The sequence below is a fragment of the Lissotriton vulgaris genome, chromosome 8, assembly GCF_964263255.1.
Source record: "Lissotriton vulgaris chromosome 8, aLisVul1.2, whole genome shotgun sequence".
NCBI classification, from domain to species: domain Eukaryota; kingdom Metazoa; phylum Chordata; class Amphibia; order Caudata; family Salamandridae; genus Lissotriton; species Lissotriton vulgaris.
Genome location: NC_141696.1, coordinates 1,486,486,235 through 1,486,504,104, shown reverse-complemented (window position 1 = coordinate 1,486,504,104; position 17,870 = coordinate 1,486,486,235). Strand labels below are relative to the sequence as shown.

Below are 17,870 nucleotides of genomic sequence, written 5' to 3'. Positions count from 1 at the left end.
AGACACCGTTCATACATTACCACCCGGGCTTCATTCATAGTGCGAGCCGCTGTCTCTAAAGGTCCTCTGCTGCCTGCGCCGTGATCCTGGGGAACAGTTGTAGGCTGTCCGCCGACCCGGACACTTCGGTGTGTGTATCAGAGTCGCTGGTCTGGTCCCTGGCTGTGTCCGCGTCATGAGCGGCGAGGGCCTTCTCTGTCAGTTGCACCACCGACGATCGAGCTGTCAGTGGGTCCGCTGCAGCCTGTCCCCTCGGAGGTGAGCGTGATGCGGTGGCTCGTCCAGCTTTGGAAGTGGGGCGACTCTGTCCCGAGGTGTTCCGCTGTCTGCCGTTCCCGGCGTCTTCGAAGGGGTCCTGGGAGGTCGGCGGCGTTAGTGTCACCTCCATCCACTCCTCCGCCTCCTCTGGCGAGTCAAAGAAGTAGGATTTGTTCCTGTGTATAATCTTGAGGCGTGCGGGGAACAGGAGGGCGTATTTCAGGTCTCTCTCCCGTAACTTGTGCTTCACCCCCATGAAGGTGGACCTCGCCCGTTGTACTGTGGGCGTGAAGTCAGGATATATGGAGATGTTCTTGTCTTCATATCGGATCGGCGCCTTATCTCGTGCCACTCTCAGCACTGTGTCACGGTCTTTATAGTGGAGGAGGCGCGCGATTAAGGGGCGCGGGGGTGCCCCTGGTTGTGGAGGTCTTGATGGTATCCTATGCGCTCGCTCTACGCTATATAGCGCCGTGAGATCTTCCGGACCCACCATCTTCCTGATCCAGTTTTCCACAAATTCGGTAGGGTTCTTCCCCTCGCTGCGTTCTGGCACGCCTAGGATGCGGACGTTGTTGCGGCGCGCCCGCCCTTCCGCATCATCCACCCTGTCCCACAGTTGCTTGAGTTGCTTTTCCACACCTTCCAGCTTCGCAGAGTGTTCCGTCTGTTGAGGTATGAGGTCATTCAGCGCGATTTTCTGTTCCGACACCCTTTCCGCAAGTTTGTTATGGTCGGCTCGGAGTAATGAGAGGCCCGTCGCCATGCTGTCTATACGTGTTTCCAGCGCCTCCCGTGTGGCCCGTATTTCATTAAGAATGAGATCCAGTTTGGCGTCCTGCGAGCCTTTACCGGTCGGCGGGATAATGTCTGCATTAGATGAGGCGAGAGGGTCCTCAGAGCCGGTGGATTGCATATCTGAGGGTGCGTTGTGGCCCTGGGTCTTGCCCCTGTGTTTCCCCATCGATCTGGTGTACAGGGTGGCGTGGAAGTAGGCGCGCTCACCGCTCCCGGTTCGCCCGCTCTGATGAAAAGGATGTCTGCAGGACGTCTGCGCAGGCACCCGTGGTGTTCTAGGAGGTAGGCGTGATGGTGATATATCACAGGGCGATGCAAGGCCAACAGCCTTGAAGCGACAGCTGTGCGTGCTGCCGTGCTCCACGGAAGATCCTCCTCCTATTCGCAGCTCCGGCCTCTGTGGTGTGGCAGGTGCGGGTGTTGGGTCGCTAGTGGGGACCCGTCAGCGGGTAGCAGAAGGGAAGGTGCTTTGTACCTGTCTAGCAAAAGGTACCTTGCAGCCTGCGGTCCACTGTAGGAGCCTTATGTAGTGGTGCTCCACGGCGGTGCCTAGGGGCCTCCTCTTCCGTGCTGCGGGTGCAGGGGCCGTGGTGGTGGGATGGGGTGACTCGAGGGCTGCGGCACCGTCGTCGTCATGCCTCCATAGTGCAGGGTTCCGCGCTGACTGCCCGGGGGCCCAGGGTGATGGCAGGGTGAAGGCAAATGGCGGCTATGGCACTGCCCTGGTGGGAGGCCGCAGTGAGCTGCCGGTGTGTTGAGGTATCGGCCACAGCCCCCAGGCACCAGCGTCCTCTGTTCCTCCTGCCCCCGGGCCCCCCTCCTGTCACCGGTGTCCGGGCGGGCACGGTCGCCTCCCTCCCGCGCGGGCGGGCGCGAAGGCGGTTCCGGAGTCCCAGGGCCGCGATCAGGGCAGGCAGGTCAGGGTCGGCCCCTCTGTCTTGTCGGGTGGGAGGGAGGCAATGCAGCGGCAGCAGGGGCCGCGTCCGCCGTCAGGCAGGAGAGCTCGCCCGAGCCCAGTGGACCCGCTCACCTCCGGGGACTCTCCTCAGCTCGCCAGGGTCGCGCCACAGCCCGGTCTCCTGCGCAATTAAGTCCGCGGCTCACCTCACTGTTGCAGGCCTCAGAGGTCGTCGCCGCTCGCCAGGGTGTCGGCGCTGTCCAGAAGAGGCGGCTCTCCGCAGGTACTCGCCGTTTGCCTCCTGAGACTCCGGGTGTCGGAAAACGGGGTGATTGGTGCTGCAGGTCACCAGGATAAAGTGCTTGTATATGGGGCTAGGGACGGAGCTCCACAACTACACGTCCGCCATTGCCGGCTCTTGGCCACGCCCCCCACCAGTAGGTAAATATATAAACTGACAAATATCTCCCAACCTAAAAAAGTATGGAAATGACTTTTTGCCAAAATCTATACTACTATTATAAAGAGAGAACACAAACCTTTGAGCCAGGTAAACTCAAAAAGTACTGCACCAATCACTACATCCAATACACCATTTGAAAGGGGAGATGTAGCAGAAGGACATAGGCTGTAGATGTGGACACCATATACATTAAAAAAGCAAAAATGCCAAAAGTGGGAAAGTAGTCCCTTGTTGGCGTGGGCATGTCAAAGAAAAGATGTGGGCGTTTAGAGGGGCGTGTCAAACAAAAGATGTGGGCATTTACAGGGGCATGGCCCAAAGTACAAACAATAAACATATGCCAAACGATTTCACTAATTTCACTGTGCAAGGCACACACTTCACCACACACTTCAATGTGCATAGCGCAAATGCGATTTCAATGATTTCACTGTGCAAGGCACACACTTAACTGTGCATCCCGCGCATTTGCACAGGGCCGCCTATCACTCGCCTCGACATTTGCGCATTCGTCGGCTTACCCTTCAAACATTAAAGCCTTCGTGGGATGACATCCAAAAAGGGGCACGCCTTCCATGATAATACAGTGCCACAAGGGGGCAGGCTTACAAAAAGGGCTGTCTATCATTCGCGTTGCTTTGCACAGCCCACCAATCACGACACACAATGATTAACACACACACGAGTTGCGATACAAAAATATAACAAATGTTTAACCATTTGACAAACGATAACGTTGTATTGTATGTATTGTATTGTATTGTATTGGTAATCTTTTATAGCGCGTGTCTGTCACCCAACGGGTATCCTGGCGCTTTGACTGAAAAGATCCTGCTGCGCACCCTACTGAATTAGGAACTAAGAAGAAACAGTCCTAGGGAAGAGATGTGTCTTTAAATTTTTCTTGAAGGAGACAAGGTCATTCATACTTCTCAATCCTAGCGGAAGAGTGTTCCATAGTCTGGCTGCCGTAAAGCTGAAAGATCGGCCGCCCAGCCGTGATCTCAGAACTTTAGGCACCACAGCAAGGTAAGCGGACGCCGAACGAAGGGATCTGGACGGAGTGTACCAATGAAACATGTTCTGAAGTGGTACTGGGCCTTGTCCGTGAAGGGCCCTGAATACAATACATAAAGATTTAAAATCGATCCATTGAAGGATCGGTAACCAGTGAAGGTCTCTTAATGCCTGGGATGAGGAGTCGTAACGGCGGCGAGCAAGCGCTAGTTTGGCTGCAAGATTTTGCACCCGTTGCAGTTTTCCAGCCAAGGTGGCTGGTGCTCCAAGAAATAGAACATTGCAGTAATCCAGGCGGCTTACGATGATGCTCCTCACCACCTCTGGCCTACTGTCCATGGGAAGCATTGGAAGGACCTTTCTCAACATGCGAAGCAATCCCATGCAGGTACTCACTGTTTTATTGACAGCTGCATCCAGTTGGAGATTGGACACAAACATCACTCCCAAGTTGCGGACCGAGGTGGAAGACGCAGTCGTACTTTGGAAGGAAGGTGACCAAAAATCCGGCGGAAGAGGTCTAGGGACGCGGTCAGTGGTGCAGTGTAAGACTTCTGTCTTAGAGCTGTTAAACTGCAGCGAGTTCTGATTCAGCCAGTCCGCAGTTGCGAGCATGCAGCGGTGGAAGGTGTCAAGTGTCACTGCTTCCTTGCCCTCAAGAGAGAAGACAAGTTGAGTGTCGTCTGCGTAGTTCGTCACCGCTATGCCAAAAGATCTGATCAGCGCAACTAGGGGCCGCAGGTACAGGTTGAAGAGGATAGGGCTAATGGCTGACCCTTGTGGAACACCTTGCGCCACTCTTCTGATGTTAGATTTAAACGGTGGCAGTGCCACTACCTGGTGGCGATTTCCATGGTAAGATGTCAGCCACTGTAGGGCAAGGCCAGTTACCCCCACTTTCTCAAGTCTGTTAATCAGAATTGTGTGACTGACAGTGTCGAACGCGGCCGACATATCGAGCAGCACTAAAAAGGCTGCTCTTCCATGGTCGGCTCGCGTCCTGAGGTCGTCAAGTACAGTCACCAGCGCTGATTCCGTCCCGTGGGCCGGTCTAAACCCGAATTGGACCTCGTCCAAACAGGACCCAATCTCCAGGTATTTAGACAGATGTTTTGTGACCCACTTTTCCAGAATCTTTATTGGAAACGGGAGCAGGGAAATGGGACGATAATTTGCAGGATTTGTCGGGTCCAAGGTGGGCTTTTTGAGTAAAGGGGAAACCACGGCAAGTTTCCAGCAGTCTGGTACCCGTGCTGAGACCAGGGACTGATCACAGATGGCAAACAATGGAGGGAAGAGTTCATCCCGGAAGATCTTCCAATGTTTATGCGGTAGTGGGTCTAAAGGAGATCCCGACGACACGCTGTTGGCCAGGGAGCAGAATTCCTCAAAAGTTGGGGAAGGGATACAGTCCAACTTGGCAATGCTGGAGATAGAGTCTATAGTAGATCCGGAATGCGTTTCCGTGCGACTCTGAGGATTACCGCCAGATGTTACGCCTAGATTGTTCAAAATGGCTGCGATTTTATCCTCAAAAGCCTGTGCCAATGAGTCACACAGAGACTGAGATGCGGTGATGGTATTAATCGCACTAGCAGGGCATGACAGATCCTTCACAATCTTAAATAAGGTCTGTGATTTGTTAACTGCCGCCCGCAGGGACTCTTCCAAAAACCTGGCCTTCGCACATTTGATCTGTGTTTTATAGATGGACAGGGCCTGTTTATAAAGGTCCCGATCTGAGTCCAGATATTTATTTCTCCATGTGCACTCGGCCCGCTTGCATTGGAGTTTAAGTTGAAACAATTCCTCGGAAAACCATGGCATCGCCGGTGTGGACCTATTTCTTATTTTCCGTAGAGGGGCCAGAGAGTCAAGAGAGGACACAATCCTTTGACTAAGATTATCGTAGCTTAGATCTACGTTTTCCTCTAGAGTAAAGCCCTCCAAGAGTAAAGAGGGTAGAGGGGACTGGCTCAAAAGTTTCACAGGGGGAGGAACATAAACAAAAGAGGCGCCCATTTCTTAGACAAGAAAGCCAATCGACGGAATATGAACAAGACTTTACTCACAAGGCTCCGAATAATTACGTATGCTGCGGACAAAATTTAAAACTTAAACAAACACTTCCGAATTTCAAACACTCTGCGTTATCAGTGGAACACTGCCAGTACTTGCGCCGATAAAAACAAAAAAAAAGACATTAGTAAAGGGATCGAAAACTTAAACAAGGAAAGCCCCTTTCACAAACAAGCAATTTGAGGCAAAAACATCAGAGCGACCACTGTAACACTTGCGGCGCAAATTACAACATTTGGGAAACAACAACATTCGCACACAGGGGGAACACTCTCAACAAGGACAGCAAAACAAAATTAGGTGTGGCTCAATGAAAACCTACGGATGAATTAAACACACATTACTAATGCAAACAAAAAGTAAAGGCAACACTGAACATCGGCCATCCCCGGACAACGTCGGGACGGGCTGCTAGTATCAAGTAGAGCTAAAGCATGTCCCTATTTTACGCAACACAAAGCAACGGTCCGTTTCCAGCAAAACAACATAATTGATTCCGGAAAAACACAGCCAAGCCCTTTCAACAGGAGAGCTGCATAAAAAGTACACCATTTTTACTGCCAACTTCTCTATTACAATCTTTTTAAGACTTTAAAAGAATCGTCTACAATGAAACAAAATAAAAGCCGTTTTAGCCAAGAAACGGAAAACAATTCGAAAAACAAAGCACAATTCCTTCTCGAGAGAAAAACGCGGTCCGTACCAAACAGGAAAACAAAAGCCCTTCCATCAGGAATAAAAGCAATTTAAGCCAAAGAACACAAAACAAATTGTAAAATAAAACAAAATCCTTTGGAAGAAAAAAACACGGTCAGTTCCAAATAGGGAAAAAAGCCCTTTCATCAAAATTAAAAGCAGATCTCGCCAGGGAACAGAAAACAATAAAATAAAGCACAATTCCTTCACAACGGAAAAATATGGTCCGTTCCTAACAGTGAAAAAGCAACTGCTAATGAAGCACAAATCAGCCTTCTATTGAAGATTGTTGTCTTTGAGTTTACAGCATCGGTGGAATACACATTACCTAAATTAAGAGAAGCAGCAAAATGTTAAAGAAAAAAATGCATATCTGTGCTAAAGCCCGTAAGGCAAGCTGCATGCACGTTTAAATTAAGCAATCCAAAACCCCTAAATAAACACGTTCCTTACAACAAATAAATATTGTGAACGCCTCGCGGCCATGAAAGTGAAAGCACGCCCGTGAGACGCGCTCTGTAGAGGGGGAGGGGCAGGGGTAGATGGTGTTGAGGCAGATGGTGTTTAATGTGCATGTGCGTCTCGCAAGACTGGCATTGCTTTGAAGGCTGATGGCGCCCAGCGGGGGAGCAGCTTGGGAGGCATTCCATTGAAGTGTGTAGGGAGGCTGTGCACGCGCGCGTACACGTGCATCACATGAACTGCACGTAATCCGCGCTTGGTCAAGAGTTTGTTTCGCCTCCTGTACACTCGCCTATTAAACCCTGCGGGATAGAATAGTCGAGACCTAAAGAGGTGGATATGCTACAAAATGGGATGAGGCCTAAAACTTTTTTTCTCTTTTGTACCTACTGCTATGATATTTTTTATTTACCGGGGACTCCCATTCCTACGACGGGTAATGAACAAGCTATGGCAATCTAAGAAAGTTCCAATACGGGAGTAACATCAGGTTCTCGTCCATGAGAAAAGCTTGGTTTGAAGGGATAATACACCTGTAGGTGGGGCACATATACCTAACTAAACTCACTACCTTCACCAAAGGTCACCTTCCGGAAACACAAATCAATAACGTGTGTGTGTATTGTAACATCTGGGTGATTTATGCACAGATCTTTGGCAAAAGCAGTCAACAACTTCCACAAAATAAAATAAATACGTTTCGACATCGATTCAGCCATTCAATGAAAAAAATGCAGGCAATCCGCTTTTGCGTCATTTCTAATGCAAAAATAGATATTGTTTGGGTGAAGGAAGGTGCAAAAAGACATGAGGGCTACACTGTCCGACAATACCACTGCACATTGTTTCAAGCACCAGCTACAAATTTGTGGATTTTCAAACTTGATTGCAATAAAAGAGTTGAACTAAGAAGGATGTTTCAGTATAGATATATCTCTACAAAGTAAAAGCAAAGAACTCTGTGGAAAATGCAGTAATAATTATGAAAAATAAGAACTGCAGTTTTAAAGATTTTTGATTATTAAAAAGGCATCTTTAAATGCAATTATTTCTGAGATCGATCTAGGGTCGAAGTTAAGTAGGAGACAGAAGATAGCTGACATTAAACGAGAGGATACATAGATCTATATTTAAGTCCCGCCTAGCGAAGCAGCGCAGCTGCTCGCTAGCGAGATCTATTGTCGTCGACTTGAGTTTGGAAGGGGGACAGGAGATGTGCACTTTCCTAGATAGCCGATGTGCACGCTCACGGCGTGTCTATCAGCTTGCTCCCGGACAGCACATGGACATGCGCATGGCGTGTCTTTCAGCTTGCGCCTGGACAGCCGATGTGCACGCTCGCACGCTCATGGCGTCTCTTTCAGCTTGTCAAAGTGTCGCGGCTGAAGTAGAGATCGGAGCCGGAGACATGGAGCTGCTTCCCAGCCGCGTAGGCCCCTTGATACCTCTTCCGTCCGCCGAGTGCGGCTGTATGCCCAGTTTGCTGTGCAGAGAGTCTGAGGGAGACCAGTATTTCCGGGTGAGGAAGCAGGTAAGATCCTGTGAGATGTTCGTTAAAATGTGCATGCGTGATGACGGGTCGCGGTATTTCAGCATAAAGCGCTTTCGTTTGTTTCTGTATCTCCCTGCCGCTGCTAAGAGGCTTATTGGAAAATAATGCTTTAAATCATCGCAGGGAAGGTACATTTTAATGCTGGTCCGCCTCAGAGACCCGGGATTGCTTTCCACTGCTTTAACCATTTGCTTTTATCTGGCAAGCCAGGGGGAAGAGCGCGCAAGCTTGTTTCAAGATAAAAGTGTATTAAAATCAAATGGGAAGAAAATGGTTAAGCATTCGCTCTTTCTCTCACTCCCTCTCAGTGGTCACACACACATCTTCTCACATATATTCTCTATTTTTAACATTTGTTTAACACACTCAAACTGCCTCTGACACTAACAATCTGTCCCCTAACACCCTCTTCCACACACATACTTTCTTTAACACCGGCTCTCGTATTCTGCCTCACTCACAGTTTCACATGCTTTCATATACAAAAACTATTGCATACGCGACCTAACCCTCACATGCACACAGCCAGGCACTCACCAAAAGTTGTGCACTCTCTGTCTCATACAAATCATCTCCACGGATGACAGAGTGCTGCCTTGCTGTCTCTCGCTCATACACCCCCACTCGTTATAACTCTCACATTCCCTTTTTCACCCTCACATACACTTGCTTTCTGTTTCAAACTCACTCTCACACATGCACTCTTTCATAATAGAGCTCCCCAGTCTGAGGCAGACACACAGACACCCCTCCCCACTTTTCAATAGGCCTGGAATGGGACCCCCTCGTGTAGCCTTGCATATTACAACTAGAATCGGTGCTGAGGGTTCTGTGAAGGGCAATATTTTGGAGAATGGGAGGGAAGACCTGAAGCACAGAAGGTACCTATCTAAACCCAAGTCTTTAGTGATGCCAGTAAGGGGGAATGAGGAAACTTTTAATCAAACACATTAAATGTAATAAGGGGCTGCTTGCAGCCTACACCTTGTTGTAACGTCCAGTGATAGCCTAGAGTAGACAGCACCGGAAATCTGATTTCCGAAGCTATGCTGGAAAAAGAAATGTGGTTTGTCGCATCACCAGCGAACTGTGTCCCCATGAAGTGTGTCCAAAACTTGGGCGCAGGCAGCAGTGCACGCACCTTCAGGGTACTTCCCCGTCGGCAGGTGCTGTTCTGAGGGATCCTAAGTTTCTTTTCGCCACAACCTGCTGCATAATGCTTCACTTAACGGAAAATCATGTGCAAGTGGTATTCCGACTACAGTCAAAAAGGAACCTGGCCCAAACATTTAACTTGACACGCACACCTTTCAAACGATCAGGAAAAGCTAAAGCAACTCAAAGTGTTGCTTTAGCCATAATCAGAGATGTTAAAGAGTTTTTTTTAGCTTTCAAGACTTTGGGTCTCTGTAAAATAAGTATATGTATACATACCGTGTAGAAATACAGCATAAGCCTTCATTGCGTAAACACATCAACGCAATCAAGTAACAGCTCATAATACACACTGTTTATTTAGCATTTTAGGAGTTCATTGCTACCAAGCAGACCCCATTGTGTAAACCTCAGAATATGTCTCTAATGTGTTAAAGTTAGAGCTGTTGGCCATAAAAATTACAATGTTTTTTACTGTTGCTTTCTTATACCAATGGCAATAGAGCTATACAAATAGATTTACTCTGGTGCAAACAAAAAACAAAAAAAACAACATTGTCATTTTCAACGCCAACAGCTCCAACTTTAACAATTGCGAGACCTATTGCATTGCAAATGCTTTTTTTTTTTTTTTTTTACTGTTGTCAATGGAAGGACCAATTCTGATAATAAAATTCCCATATGAATAGAACGCAGTGGAACCTAAACAGGAAACGCACACATTGAAGCAAAAACTACATTTCTTTCCCTATCTTTACTCGTGCCCCAACCTCACCCTCCTTGGTCGCTCACAGCTAGTTTCTCAAGCTTAAGGCACTGGGGGATTTTCCAGAGACCTAGATTATTACCTACAATTTGCTGGTGAACTTCACCTACAAGCCACCATTAGTTAAGGCTGGACTCCCAAAATGGCTGCAGACATCAATTGTGCCACACTCCTCCACCTTCCTTGCATGAGAACGCACGAGGTTGGGACGAGTACTTTAAGAAATAGTCCCAGGGTGGGCTAATGGGAGCGCCTATTTATTTTTTTGAACAATGAGTTCTCCTCTTACTGTCTCGCGCCTATGTATTTCTCTACATGGTCTCAAGGGTACTCACGTTATCAACCTAGGGATTATGAAAGGATGAGACAATGATTCTATCCTAAACTCCTATATAGTGTTTAGAACTCAGCAAGCTGCTTCCTTCTCTCAACACATGCTACAGTTCTGAACGCCATTCAAACTCTACATTTTCGCATGCACGCCTTCGTTTGTCAGACATGGAAAAGGGCAACAAAGACAACACTAGTATTTATTAGGGATCACTTACCTACTTTGAGCAGTCTTGTGCTGGTTATACCGCAATATTCTTTCTACACATGTGGAACCAGGTCCTAGAAAGGGAGAGAGAGAAAAAACACAGGAATGCCTTCAGTTAACATTACGAGGAAAGAGGGTTTAACAGTACTGGTGAATTGCTATTTGATTTAGTGTTAATGTACAACTTGGTGTGGCAAACCAACCCCAACAAGTAGATAAATGTTTATTAGACAAAAAGGATGTTTTAAGATGTTGTCCAACAAAAGGAAAATACGCTCAGCAGGCAAAATTCAATCCCAGGTGGATTCGTACATTGTGTTTCAGCAAATGTTTCTCCCACCACTGATCGCGCAAAAAAAAGCACTGCACGCTAGTCCGTTTTCACTAGAGAGCGCACTTTGACAAGAAATTAATCCCTGGCCCACAGACAATGATTAACACACTTTATTTGCCTTCTAAATCTTCGTAAAAGCATCCGTTTTCACAACACGCTCTACATGAATTTATCTGGTGCCCAGACCCCCTGCCACAACTTGAAAATAAAATGCCTCCCAGCCAAGGTTCTGGTCTTGATGCTACTCCGAAAGTCATTTCTTACAATGAATAGACAAGGTATCCGAGATAGTCTTTTTTCATCATCATGTAGAATAATACATAGGCCAATCAAGGACAAGATATGAGGGCTGTGCATCGAAAGGAAGACGCTCAATGAGGCTAAAGTGTACATGATTATGATCGGTCGCTGGCCGAGCAGGGTATGGGATGGAGGTGACATGCCAGGCTGGATGAGCATCCTTCGGGTAGGGGGCATGCCAGGCTGAATGAGCACCCTTCGTTGGGTGGGCATGCCAGGGTGGATAAGAACCCTTCGGCGAGGTGGGCAGCCAGGCTAGATGAGCACCCTTTGTTGGGTGGGCATGCCAGTGTGGATGAGAAGCCTTCGGCGAGGAGGGCATGCCAGGCTGGATGAGTACCGTTCGATGGGTGGGCATGCCAGGGTGGATGAGCACCCTTCGGCGAGGTGGGCATGCCAGGATGGATGAGCACCCTTCGGAGAGGTGGGCATGCCAGGCTGGATGGGCACCCTTCGGTTAAATTGGGACAGGACACATCGTGAAGAGCGGAAAAGGGCTAGCAAACAGGATTCTGCTACAAGAGACGGAGGTGTAAAAGGGAGGAGATGAGGCGTCCATGAAGTATAGCACAGGAGGACTCCAAGGGGCAGGGGTCAGTGAGAAGGGATGGACCATGAGGCAGGAGAAGTGGGAGACAGGAAGGATTATAGTGAGAGGTGGTGAGGACTGACGAATCATACAAGTGGTGGAAAACTAGTACAGACACATACAGAGAGCCCAAGCGCAGTGGGTGATGAGGAAAGGGTATAATAGGACACAATGAGATTGATTTGTGGTCGAGAGTGAACGTAGCTGCGTCGCCTCAAAGGGGAGCTACTTCAGGGGTTGCTTTATGTGGGTGCAATCCACAATGGGAAAGTAAGACAAATACTATCCCTACACTCACATGACTACATGTCACCCTCCCTTCAAGAAGTTCACTGGTTAAAAATGGCTGGTGTGCTGCCCTCGCAGCACTCCGCATCCCCACAGGGAGAGGCCAAGTAAAACGGATTTGATAATAGAAAAACAGAACTCTGCACCTCAGTTCACCGTTCACTCCCTACAAGAAGAAAAGAGTTGTAAGGACCACCTTTCAAGGACAAGCTGCATAACTTTAAAACTTTGTGACAAAAAAGCTAAAAATCAATCAAGAACACCTGGGATCCAGGAAAAAACGAAATCTTCCAACTACTGGAGAAGGGCAAACTACCAAAACACAGAAGCACGTCTCACAAGGAAGGCTTAGAAGGCTCAGAATAATACCCACCTGAGAACAAAAACCATTGACGGATGGCACAAGACTGAGCAGCTCTCTTTCACTCTCCGCTCCCTACACTCCTGCAGTGACAAATTATGAGTAGCATTTGCCTATACGACATCAAACACTTCTGATACAGGTCATGTCACATGTCCATCCTTCCAACCACGCTCAAGCACTTTTAAAGCTTAAGTGTCCTATCTCTAGTTCACTTTGGCATCACTACACAGGCAGTGACAATACCTGCTACAAACCAACACCGTTCCGACTAAGCATACTCCATTAACCAGAATGCTACACATCCTGAAAGCACTTTGGACACTGCCACGGGTTTAAGGCGCTATTAATTTACAGGTATAAAATATAGTACAATATAATACAGCATGCACACCGAGCATGGTCTTACTTGTGGCCAAATTACTGATAGTCCAATTCTCCAGGAGAAGAGAACAAAGGCTGCAGACTAATTCGTAAAATTAAGAGGGCAAGTATGCTGGACTACCAACGACATAGCCGTTGATTAGTGTATGGTGGTTTAGGGACTAGTAGCGTCTACCAGAAATTCCCACTCGGTAAGAAGGAATTCAAAAAAGGGCTAGAAATGTAATCTTGGCTTTTTACGAAAGGCAGCAAATTTTTTTTTCCCCTCACAAATAATTAGATTATAAAATCAGACATTGCTTAATCAGAGACCATAGAGTCAATTAAAGGTGATAATTAATAATCAGTGTTTCACCTGATGCAACCTTATCATTAACCTGCGTCAAAGTATCCTCTTGCTTAAACCCAGGAAACATTGGACTCAAACAGATGTCGATCATCTCGAACAGCACTCTTGAATGTTCCAATTACCCAACATTGCACTGTTTGGGTTAACATTTGCATGCTTATAACGCAATTTCCTGTTGTATGGATGTACTGAGCAGCATTACAGAAATTATAATTGGGTTCTTCTGTTTCTCTTATATAGGAGCTTAGATTCTTAACAACCGGCACCAATAGTAAACATATTGTGAAGTCATTTCGACCAAAAAGTTAGATACTAATGGATTATCTTCTAGATTATGAAGATGTGTGCTGCTTTTAAGAAAGAAATTGTTAGTGCTAAAGGATTGTCTGTCTTCATAAACTGCTACTCGTCCAACAATTGGTTCAATTGTTTTGCCAACAAGTCATCATACTAATGATTTATTTCTCCAGTTGTGTTCATATCCAGATTCTTTTTTCTATATTGTCCAGGTACTGTCTGGCTTCAGCCATTTATTGGAGTTGTTTCAATCATTACACCATTTCCTCCATTCTCAGCTGGGTTCACTATTATTTTCTTGTAATCGTGTAGGGTTCTCATACCCATTCTCTCTGCATTTGTGATATTTCCATGTCCCTTTAACGTTCTTAATTCAGTACAACTCTTGAATGACTGATTCATTAAGACCATTTTGTTTAGTAGCAAAAACATAACACTATCTTTTGATTCCTGTTTCAAATTCCTACGTTCATATGCTATTGTACAGACATCACGTTCATCCAATAATTGCTTATTTGATCCAATAATGTCATCATTGTTTTCCAACTCATTAAACTTCCTCAAACTTTAATATTTTCAATTAGTAAATTGTATTGTTTGATATGTTTCCAATGTGACACCAGGTTTCTCAATTTCTTAACCAGTTCCATGGAGCTTTGCTGGTTTTAAATTAGCTAATAAATGTATGTGCATCAGTGTCGTGTCTGTGTACTCTTTTTCAGGGCTGAAAAATAAAAATGTATTTAGGACTACGATTTCTACTTTTGTTAGTTTATAATCCGCCGGGATCACCACTAAATTTGATGCAGTTTTTTTTCAAGTTTATTTCCAGAATTTCTGTTGATATTGTCTTTTCAGTGACTCATCATTCTCCTTTTGGTGTTCCTGTGGTTCGTTTTTTGCCTTGATTCTTTGTATGTTTGTCTATGTACATTATATGCATTTTGTGTAAAAAAATGTAACAAAAAAAAGTCGCTATGCATTTCTTGGCCTTCAGAAGTGCTTAGTTTCACATCTGATCCACTAATTTCTTCAGAGGTAGGCTCAATATTTGCCTTTTGCAAAGCATGGTTCCTCTTTAAAGCATCAAATCATTACACAAATGTGAACCCAGTCCCTTCCAAATAGTACCTTTCTTCTCTTTGAAAATTGCTTTTGTTTTCTTTGCTTCAATTCATTTTTATACTTCTCTCTCACTTCCATTTCCTTTTTGAAGATCACCTCTTCGTTTTCTTTTCCCAACTAACTGATCTTCAATGCCTTTTATTTCAGTTTTGAGACTTTCATATTCAATTTCTTTATAAACAATAACGATCATGAGCTTGGCACATTCCAAATCATTAGCGCCCCATTGTTGTAACAATTCTAGACTCGTGTCAAGATGATTAAACATCTTGAACATCCTTAAGCCTCTCAGAAACCTTTAAGTCTTTTTTAATACAATTTTTCAAACAATGTAATTTCTATTTCAAGCCCATTTTGTAGATATATTTTTTGTCCAACTGTTTTTGGCTGTGAAAATGTCTTTCAGAAAACCATGTTGCAGCTTCCACTAATCGTTTTGCTATGCGTATATTGTAAATGTATTGTACATTAATCACTCATTCGTATCACCTCCTTACACCTTCAAATTAACAGGATGACATTTCCATTGCAGTATTGTAGGAGGTCACAATACATATCACCATTTTGCTTTGTCCACTCATATTATACACATCTGCATTTGTTGCATGCTTTGTGTATTAAACGTAGCGCCTCGAGAACCACAATCATCTTTCGGGGAGTTTGCTGTTGCAAATATTAAGACTGGTCATGCTTGTGCCATGTATTTGACTAACACTGTAAAGGATTAATAAACCTTGAAGCAGGAATATTGAACCTGCAATATAGCCATGTTAAGGGAATTGTTGACTTGGAAACAGTAATACAAAACTAGCGTGTACCAGAATTAGAAAAGCAGTGTGAGCCGCTCTAATCTACTCTGTATTCAAAGAAAGAAGAAAGTGAGCATGGATTTAAAAGGGTTTAAGAAATGCACACATGTATATGCTAAAAGGAGTGCAAGGTTCTCAATTAGGAGTTATGACAAATCCCCTCACTTGTTTAATGGGATTCTGTGCTTAAAATAACAGAAATGGAAAGAGGAGCCGAAGACTGGCCACAGTGAGGCGAAGTGATGGAAGTTAGGAGCATCACTGAGCCGTCTGTCCTTGGATCCTAAGTTGGCCACAATTCACCATGAACACTTCAGACACGGTTCTGGACACCTGAAACCATTCTGAAGGGTATGGGGCAACAATGTGCTGCGTTGGCAGCCAATACTCTTAGATTTGAAGCTTTCACCATCGAGCTGCCACAAGTTATACAATTTTGGAAGGATATCTTTTGTAGACATTCTTAATGGAACTGCAAGGACACTGACTTTCTAATAGCTTGGAACTTTTCAACATGCAATCATTAGAACGTGGACGCCAAAGCCTTGGTGAGAAGAAGTATTGGTATTTAAAGGGAAAAATAAAAACTACAATCTGGTTCTGTTCCAGCAAACTAAATCTGGTTCTGTTGCAGCAAATTAAGCGTCGGAGGGAAGAAACAGTTAAACAGGACGTATGGAGAGAACAGCAATTAAAAACATGAGGTACCCTTGATAGGTTTTCAAATATCTGTTAAGCTTTTCTGCAAATCTTCTATTAACTCTACATGTTGCCCGAGATGGAAATAAGCACCATTCTATGAATGATAGGTTCCTGTAGAACTCTGCTTTGTTTCAGAATATATATGGAGTCCAGGTGTTCTTGTATCAGTGCAGAGAAAGATGGAGGGACCCTCTAAAAAGTAGGAAACAAGGTACACTTTAAAAAAAAAAGTAGAGAAAAAGCAAACATTGGCCTAGTAGTCCCCTGGACATAAAGTTACCATTTTTCTTTGGTTGCAAACACTGTACAAGGGTAGAATGCAGTCACTGACACTGAGATAAATAAATTGCTAAAGTCGGGTGACCCTACTGTATGCTGTGAAGGGTATAAGCAAAATGTAAATGGCCTTACAGCAGACCAATGAATAAATAGGGCTGAAATGAATGTGTGCAAGTGTGTGTATGTTGTCTGTTTTGGGTAATGCGATATTTTAAACGTAATATTCTTTTCAAAATGCAAAGCGACTTATTAGTTGATATAATATAAACACATTATAACAAGTACTGACAAAGTCATGCGGTCCGGATCTAGCTTCCAGCCTTTTTGCCTCTGTCAAGATTTGTTTTGTCATGATTTTGTAAAAATGTTTATGGGGTGCTGGGCATTCACCAATATAAAAATATATGACAAAAAAAATATTTTTGGTCTCAAAGACCACAGGCTGGCTTGGCAGTCTCAGGCACTGAAAGGAACTACTTTGAATGCGGATATGCTCCTTCTACCAGAACGTCACTCAGTGAAGGTAGCCAATTGTTGAACTGGGCTGACCCACTGCCTCATAGTGTTGGAGGTGGGAGAAAATATAAATCTACCATACCATGTAAAACAAACCATTTGCGTTGGCTGATCGGAAATGTGATGATCCGACATAGGATGCATTTATAAAAGAGGATTATAGAAGCAGTCTATTTCAGAACGAACAACTGCTGCCCACAGGCATCTTGTAACGGCAGTTTTGCAGTGCGGCGGCGCAGACCGGCCGCTGAGGGGCGCTGCCGCCAAGGGAGGGGGCAGCGGTAACGAGGGCGCGCGGTGTTTGCCGTACGTACGGGCACGCTGACGAGAAGGGGCGCGCACGCGGGGAGCGCGCGGCGCTGAAAAGCCCCGGGCTCCTAACGGACGGAGCTTTGTTCCCTGACAAGAGTCACCTTTACCCCCTTGTGCTCGGCTTAATTCACGGCTTCCGAGTCGCTCTTGAACTTGACAGGCGGAGAGAAGGAGAGGGGAGGAGGCGGAGGGAAGGCGACACAAAGGCAGGGAGACGAAGAAAGGCTTCAAACGGGCGCCTCTGAAAGAGGAGGAAAAATCCCGCTTTTCTTCCTCTGTCGCTGCGGGCAGAGAGGCATCCGCACACGGGGCCGACACAAAGGAAACATTTAAACTAACAGCGATTTAATTTCACAGCAATTTTTGTCGATGCCTGGGCGCGGAAGCGTGCGCTTCGATCACGGCCGTGCTTCCGGAGGCAGTGCAGTGAGGTCAAAGGATAGACGAGGCACGTCGCACTCTGGCCAGCACCACTGCACGGCACTGGGCCCCTCGCGTGCCCACTGCCCTGGCCTGCCCTGACAACTGCTGCCGTAGAATGAA

At 45.9% G+C, this 17,870-nt stretch overlaps 1 protein-coding gene across 17 annotated transcripts in view; it reads right to left on the bottom strand.

Annotated features, from left to right (window-relative positions):
- POU2F1 (POU class 2 homeobox 1) overlaps positions 1 to 17,870 on the bottom strand; it is a 693,535-nt gene that overhangs the window by 568,950 nt on the left and 106,715 nt on the right. For 11 of the 17 annotated variants that reach the window (XM_086935563.1, XM_086935552.1, XM_086935557.1 and 8 more), the window contains one exon: positions 10,693 to 10,756. The gene's annotated coding sequence lies outside the window, so the exon portion shown is untranslated. Of the gene's footprint in view, positions 1 to 10,692; positions 10,757 to 12,566; positions 12,638 to 17,870 lie in introns of those variants that run through there. The other 6 variants (XM_086935555.1, XM_086935559.1, XM_086935562.1 and 3 more) reach the window with 2 other exon arrangements.